We start from the raw sequence: 8554 nt of genomic DNA, 5'->3' as shown, positions 1-8554 counted from the left end.
GAGGCAGCTAATCAATGATTCTCTCTCATCACTGATGTTTCTATCTCTCTCTCCCTCTTCCTTCCTCTCTGAAATCAATAGAAATATTTTTTAAAAAATGAAAAAAAATCCACCTCACATTGGCTATAAAGAAATGGAACAAGAGCCACGAGAGTGAAGAGCAGAGAAGAAGCTCATAAACAGATGTAAAGTTTCAATAAACCTATGGAAGGTCAAAAAACAAGGAGGCATATGTTCAGACAAAGAGAAGAAAGCTATCCTTTAGGATAGAGGAAGTTTAGGGTTGAGTCTAGAACAGTGATGGCGAACCTATGACACGCGTGTCAGAGGTGACACATGAACTAATTTTTTTGGTTGATTTTTCTTTGTTAAATGGCATTTAAATATATAAAATAAATATCAAAAATATGAGTCTTTGTTTTACTATGGTTGCAAATATCAAAAAATTTCTATATGTGACACGGCACCAGAGTTAAGTTAGGGTTTTTCAAAATGCTGACACGCCTTCAAAAGGTTCGCCATCACTGGTCTAGAATAATCCTGGACTCACATCAAGTTTAGGAATAAGACAGACCATATGTAACTGAAAGACCATATGTAATTGCTAGCTAATGTGTGAGAGAACCCTGAAATCTCAGTATTACTTTTCAGGTTCATTTGTTTTAGGATACTCCTGGTCAGGGTTTGGGACTTCTCGAAGGCCTAAATCATGGATCCTTACTACTTCCATCTGGGCCTCTGCTATCTTCACAATGTGGATTCAAAACTAAACCAAAGCAAGAGCTATCTAGTGCACTCAGAAGGATTTCATAAAAAAAATTATGTTCAAGTAACACTAACAGGGTACTATGAAAAAGGAACCCTCGTAGAAAGTGAAAAAGCATTAGAATTTAAAAGTGTGATTGTTTAAGAATGTTTTTAATGGTAGTAAATAAAAAAAGAGAAGGAGGAAGGGAAGGGATTCTCTACTGGAAAATGAGATCTAAAAAAAGAAGGATAAGAGTATTAGGAAATGCCTATTTAGCAGCATATGATATAATTATTGACTCAGGTCAAAGATCATCAATGGCTATCAGAATCCTTTGGTACCACTGTGTCAAGTAACTAAGGATTAAAATAGAGCCAGTGTATCTCCCCACAGATCATTCACTAATTGAAAGGAGGAAATCCCTCTGCAAAGGAAAGGATGACAATTACCTCCCACATGAGATGACTGTAAGTCACACCCCCTTGAATAGTGAAATAATCCAACATTGTGGGTCTCCCGATCAAATTGAATATGAAAACCACACCTCAGCTGTGAGGTATTATTGCCCAGAATGTTTAGCTTTACTCTAGTCCTGTGTTGTACAGTGTTAGATGCTAGACACATGTGACTATTCAACATGAATCGTCACTAGTCCAAATGAAAACATGCTGTAAGTATACACACAAGATTTTATTTCCTACTAGAGGCTCCATGCACGAAAATTCATGCACTCAGGGGGGAGGGGGTTCCCTCAGCCCAGCCTGCACCCTCTCACAGTCAGGACCCCTCCCGGGATGCCCACCTGCTGGCTTAGGCCTGCTCCCCAGGGGATCAGGCCTAAGCTGGCAGTCAGACATCCCTCTGGCAGCCTAGGAGCCCTTGGGGGATGTCCACCTGCCAGTTTAGTCCCACTCCCTGGGGGATCGGGCCTAGGCTGGCAGTTGGACATCCTTAGCCCTGCTGAGGAAGTGGGAGAGGCTCCCACCACCACCGCTGTGCGTGCAGTCTTCAGCCCAGCTTGTGGCTGAGTGGAGCTCCCACTGTGGGAGCGCACTGACCACCAGGGGGCAGCTCCTGCATTGAGCATCTGCCCCCTGGTGGTCAGTGTGCATCATAGCAACCAGTCATTCCTGGTCGTTCTACTATTAAGGTCAATTTGCATATTACCTTTTTATTATATAGGATAGTACTTTAAATTAAAAAAAGGTAAAATACATTAACACCTTTTAAAATATTGGTTACATGATGAAATTATGTATTTTGGATATATTGGGTTTAATAAAATACCTTATTAGAATAATTTCATCTTATTTTCTATTTTTTTAAAAGTGGCTATTGGAATATTTGAAGTTACATATATGGCCCAAATTATATTTTGGTTAAACAGCACTGGTTTAGATCTCAGTTTACAAAAATACAGGTCACAGAGAAGCAAGATAATGACCCAAAAGGAAGCAATTAAGCAAATCCAGAGTGTGGAATAGTCTACTCTACAACTGTCCTAAACTAATCAGAAATAAAACTTCAAGGGGAAAAAATAAGAGAACTATTTTAAAGTAAGAGAGTGAAGAAACAATAGGAAAAGCAGTGTGGACATAAATTAGATTGGATTGAGTTTGAAGAGGAGAAAAAAATCCAGACAAATGGCTATAAACCTTTTCCTGGGTGCGGACAGAAAAACTTGAATGTAAAATAGGCATTACATGATGTACAGAATAATTACTACTTAAGCATGATATTGTGTGGTTATGTTGGAGATTGTCCTTATTCTTAGGGGATGCATACTGAATGATTTTGCAATGACAGCTCTATAACTTACTTTCAAATGGTTGAGCAGAAATGTGAGATAGGGGTCAAGGAAATTGCAAAATATTAAAAATTGCTGAATCTAGAATAAAGGATTGTACTATTTTTTTACACATAAAAATTTCTCACATTCTTTCCCTTTGGCTTGCCACTGAACATGCTGGTGTCGCTGGCCGTCACCCCGCCCCGTGTTACCGGTATTGTAAGAACAAGCCATACCCACAGGCTCGCTTCTGCAGGGTGTCCTGGTGCCAAGATCTGCAACTTTGACCTGGGGTGGAAGAAGGCAAAAATGGACAAGTTTTTCACTGTGCCAACAAGTAAATACATGGTGAAAAGCTGTGCCAAAGATGGCTTTCACTGTGGCTCCACCCCTTCTATGCTATCCGCATCAACAAGATGTTGTCCTGAGGGGGCTGACGGGCTCCAGGCAGGTATGCAGGGCGGTGCCTTAGGAAAAACCCCAGGGCACAGTGGCCAGGGTCCACATTGGCCAAGTCATCGTGTCCATGGCGCCAAACTGCAGAACAAGGAGCCTGTGACTGAGGCCCTAAGCACAGCCAAGTTCAATTCCCTGAACACCACAAGAGCCACATCTCCAAGCAGTGGGGCCTTAAGTTTAATGCGGATGAATTTGAAGACCTTGCGCTGAAATGCGACTCATCCTAGATTGCTGTGAAGTCATATACATCCCTAATCACGGTCCCCTGGACAAATGGTAGGTCCTGAATTCATGAGTGTCTGAGTGCTGTCCCCACCTTACGCTCACCAATAAATTCTACTTCCTGTCAAAAAAGTTTTCTCATTAAAAAGGCAAAGATTTTCACTTAGCATAATATCTCCAGGTCCCTCCATGCTATCTTAAAGAGTAAGAGGCCCTTCTTTTTTACAACTGCATAGTATTCCATTGTGTAAATGTACCACGGCCTTTTAGTCACTCGTCACGCCAGACGTGAGCTTTAAAATGTATAGATGACGCTAAAGCAGAATTCTTTGGAGGACCAATCAGGAGCTAGCGAAGCATATAGCTACCCCTAAATAAAGAAGCTTCATGGCCACCCACTTTGGTTCTCCTCTCTGCTACTGGAAGTCCATATCGCTCTCTCAATAAACTTTACTTCCGCTAACCATCTTTGTCCATGAACTCATTCTTTAATTTTGCAAGACAATGAACCCTGATTTGATCACAGCTCTATGATTTCATCAGCATTTCACCAGTATTATTAACCCTGTAATTTTTACGCACTTAAATTAAAAAAAATAACCAAATAAGATTGTATCAGATTCTGACACTGATATTCATTGTAATTATAACATCAAATTATGAAAATAAAAATTACTTGTATCCCCAGTTATAGATGTCTCCTTCAGCTAGACTTCTCTACAGCATTTTAGCATCTTTGCAGTACTAAGTTTAATGTTACATACTTTTTTTACTTGATTTGGAATTTATACTTTCCTTTGTCTTCATAGTAATAGAATTAAATGAATAGTCCAATACTTTAAGTGCAGATCTAACATTAATGAAGAAACTAAAATAGAATCCTAGATCTCAGAAAATTGCAAATATGTGTAACATTGGTTACAAGTGATATAAAGTAGACTTTCACAAATTTTGTTAGTAATGAATTTGGAATTCAGGGAGCATATAAAAATAAATTTCAGTAAGCAACATTTGCATACTTTTAACTATGTAAGTGAAAATACCAGATAGCCCCTTAACTTTTAAAAATTAGTACTGTTGTTATGTGGAGAAAGTGTTATAGAACATACATGTTTTTCTTTGTTCCTATTCATCAGTTCTGACAATGGAAACGTCATAGATGTTAAGGTGCTTGTATTTCTATTTAAATAGGCAACATAGTAATCTACCCTTATTTTATCCCTTTTTAGGCTCTGAGTTTCTGCAGTCTTAGTTACCACTGATTAGTGAAGAATTAAAAAAAGCAGAACTTACACATTAGCACATGGAGTAAACTAATGAAACTGAACTAAAAAATGGTCACCTTAAAACGAACACAAAAGAGGGAAAAAGGCAAAAAATAATAAAAATAGTACAGGCAATTTTGTCGCTTTCTAAAAAGAGGCATTTGTTTTAAAGTGTGTGCCTTATACAGTGATATCATTGCATTGCAGGGTTTTCTAGGTATTGATTCTAATATACTTTTAGCAAGATTATGATTATAATTCTGATATCGTAATTAGTTTGTTAAATATAAAAGTTAAATTACTATCTGACAACTGTGAGAAAACATCTTGACAACATGGTTAATAAAAATGATTTCATTCAAATAACTACTTTGACAATGTATTGATATTTGAAAATCACAGCAATAGTATTAGTTAAGAGCTCAGTTTTACAATTACATTTATTTAATGTGATATAAAATATTTTTTCACATTTATGAAATTTATAAAATAAAAATTATGGCATAAATCCATACATATAACACTTTTAGGCATTTTAGTTTTTTGATATGCATTACCAGAAAATTCCTCAAGATGGCAGTGTTTACCACAGTTAAAAATTATTTTAGCAATCCTTTAACTTTTAAAATGATTCCCAGATGAGCCAGTGTATAGTTAAAAATTCACTTTCTAGTACTCAATATTTCTTCAGAATTTTTTCTTTGATTATTTATCCTAATTCAGAAAGTTTTAGTTTATTTATTAGATTGTTATTGCATTAGAATTTGTGGATTTCCAGGAATCATTAAGTTGACCCAAAAACTTTAGAAAAAACCTATATGCGATTTATACCCTTTGTAGGAAATAAAATGTTATTGAGACTATGGTAAAAAGAATGAAAAAAATCTTAGCAACAAACCAAATAAATTATATTACTTCTTTTGTGTATGTGATCATAATGGATTTATAGATGCTTTGTTGATTTATAACCAAGGGAGGTTTACATCTTCTATTGCAAATAATTGTAGTTTTATTTTTATTATTTTGACCTGATAAAAAAAATCCAAATAAGTCACAAATATATAACAGAATCTAGGGAATTCATATTTTATCAGAGAAACTGGAGGTAGGATAGATGTTTTTATAAATATGAAATAAAAGAAATAATAATATAGGAATTATATAAAATCAATTTCTATAATGGATATATTACACCTTAGTATAAACCTAATAAAATGCCTCATATATTCATTGGAGAATCTTACAGTTTTTGAAGGATGGACAGAAATGACCACGATTAGGCCCAATGATTGGTTTATAGATTTGCTGTGCCTTCTATAAAAATAGAACATTTGTCACGAAGGGTTAGAAGAGATATTTATTTCTTCATATTTCAGCAGCATAATTTGTAACATATTTTGTCTGTTTTCCTATAGGTCATCAAATGAACTTTAATGATGTATTAACTTTTGATTTTGCTATTTACAAACAATAGATATAAATTTGCTTAAATAAATCACACAAAATACAAATGCTATTCCTCTAAATCAGGGTTTTACAACTTTGGCACTACTGCCACTTTGAGCCATAGTGTGTGTGTGTGTGTGTGTGTGTGTGTGTGTGTGTGTGTGAGGGTGTGTGTGTTTACATGTGTGTTTATGTATGTGTTCGTGTGTGCTTGTGTGTTTGTGTGAATGTGTTGGGGAAAGAGGAGTAGGGGAGGGGCAGCACTGCACATTTTACAATGTTTAGCATCATCCCTGGCCTCCACCCCCCTACCTGTCAGTAGCAGTAACAGCCTATCCACCCACGTCAGAGTTGTGATGATCAAAATGTCTCCAGACGTTGCCAAGTGTCACCTAAGGGGAAATATTACTCTATGTTTAAAACCACTCGTATAAAAATTTGATTATTTTCACTCTTATTCTCTCCCTCAATTATAAAATCCCAGTCATGTTATTACAGTCCATTTTTTAGCCTTTCAGTGTGTTAATTAATCAGGAATAGATAGGGTCAAGCAAAATTACTAGTTCCTTTGATTACCTCATATTAATTAGGACTCTTTCTTGCAAACTATAGCTATTATAAAGGCTCTTAGATTAGCTCTTAAGAAACAGTGGCAGGTATATAACTGGGCACCAACAATGAACTGGAACCAGATCATTAACTGCCATAAGGGGTTCTCTGTCTCTGATTCTTTATGTGTATCACCTTCATTTTTCTTATTCTCTCTCCCTCTACTTTTCTTTGTTTTCCTGGTTTACACAATGAAAACCTGCTTCCAATTACTCCTGAGAATACATCACTTCCTGTTACAGAACAATTAGATGGATCTTGATTACAGAATCTAGGTTCTTTGATGAAGGGGTTCATTGTTCCACTTGGGTTCAGCAGAATGGGGTGGATCCGTTCATTTCTGGCCGAGTGGGAGAGTCTATGCCGTGTGAACATGGCTGCTTTGCTGACCATGGGGATGGAATTTAGGAGAAACATTGCCCAAAAAGGAGGAACTCACGTGAGCCTGGAGAGGACACGGAGGTGTTCAGGCATGTATTCTGTGCCATCCTGGTTGACACCTTCTGTATGCATCAGGACCCTGTACCCTCACATTGCCCAGCAGGTGTCCTGGGTCCTCCTGTTCTGTTCCATGCAGTTCTGTCCTTCCCCGAAAAGGTGCCAGCCTCCAAATGGCTGTCTTCCTCATTTTCAGTCCAAAGTAAAACTAAAATGTAGCTCAAGATATTTAATTTCTGTGAGGAAGAAAACAAGCTAAACCAAGTTAGTAATATATGAGTGGTATGCACATTCCTTGAGCGTCTGATCTGTACTTGCGTCAGAAGAATGCTTGGCAACAGAATTAATCCATGCATGGGAGAAAGTAGGTATAACCCTTTCTCCAGTGTTCACTTGTGCATGTTGTCCTGTGTACCATGCACTTTGCATCTAAGAGGCCCTTTAGATACTTGCTACTTCCAGTGGGCCCCACGGATCAACAGCATCAGGATCCCCTGAGAACTTGGTAGAAATGCAAGACTTCAGCTTCCACCCCAAAACAAATATATCAACCTGCATTTTAATTTAACGAAGTATCTGGGTAATGTGTGTTCTAATTAAAGTTTGAGGTAGACAGAATCAGTTTAAGTTAATTGTCATGTAAATCACAAAAAGTCAACTTTAGTATATTGTTAGGCTTGCAATAATAAGCAGTAAACATTCTGGAGAAATATGAAGAAGAACACAACTAAACTGTCAATATATTTATTTAGATTTATTCCCCCCAACTTGCTATTGAGTATTTGAAATATTACAATGAATGTAATAAACAACATATTTAAAATCTAAAATATAAATGAGAGATATGATGATGAGAATTAGCAAAGTAGGAAGTACTGTCAGGATCGTATGCCTCTATGTAAAAAATAACAACGAAAGGAAAAAACAGCAAGAGGCCTCAGCTGACTTATGCTTAAGATATACAGGGTGGGGCAAAAGTAGGTTTACAGTTGTTTGTATAGAAAATACAATAATTAATAAATGAGAATAAACTCTTTGTTTAGAGTACTCACAACTACAAACCTACTTTTTCCCTGCCTTGTAGATATTAAATATCTCTGTGCCTGAGAATACAGAAGGCTTTAAAAAATGTGGTAGGTATTTTTTACATGGTATGTTTTTTATTAGATTTTTGAGTGAAGTAATAAATACATTTATGACACTCAATCTTTCACTTTTGTGTTTTATAGTCATTTCATGTAATTCTCTCTTTCCACTTTTTCCCACTAATCCTGGAGTGTATCTGAAATGTCACCCGGTCTTTAGGATCGCCTTACTGTTCTAATATACCAAAATGTCAGCCTACTTGCACAGTGAGGGACTAATATAGGGAAATAATCCCATTATTTCAGCATATGGCTTTTAAAGACACCTCCATTGGTATGATTGTTTCCTCTAGAAATTACATAGATAATAGTCATAGACATACTGATTCTGCACTCAAACGGAGATGCTTATTTAGTCTCCAAATTAATAGACTGCATGACTGTGTTGGTGACATTAAAAAATGTTTCACATCTTTTGGACTATAAGAAATAT

At 36.6% G+C, this 8554-nt stretch overlaps 1 pseudogene; it reads left to right on the top strand.

Moving 5' to 3' along the window:
• Positions 1 to 1413: 1413 nt before the first annotated feature.
• On the top strand, positions 1414 to 3276 carry LOC132226730 (large ribosomal subunit protein uL16-like; annotated as a pseudogene).
• The last annotated feature ends 5278 nt before the right edge of the window (positions 3277 to 8554 follow it).

The sequence above is a fragment of the Myotis daubentonii genome, chromosome 2 (assembly GCF_963259705.1).
Source record: "Myotis daubentonii chromosome 2, mMyoDau2.1, whole genome shotgun sequence".
NCBI lineage: Eukaryota > Metazoa > Chordata > Mammalia > Chiroptera > Vespertilionidae > Myotis > Myotis daubentonii.
Note: the sequence above shows the minus strand (reverse complement) of the source record. Positions and strands in the feature narration are given on the sequence as shown.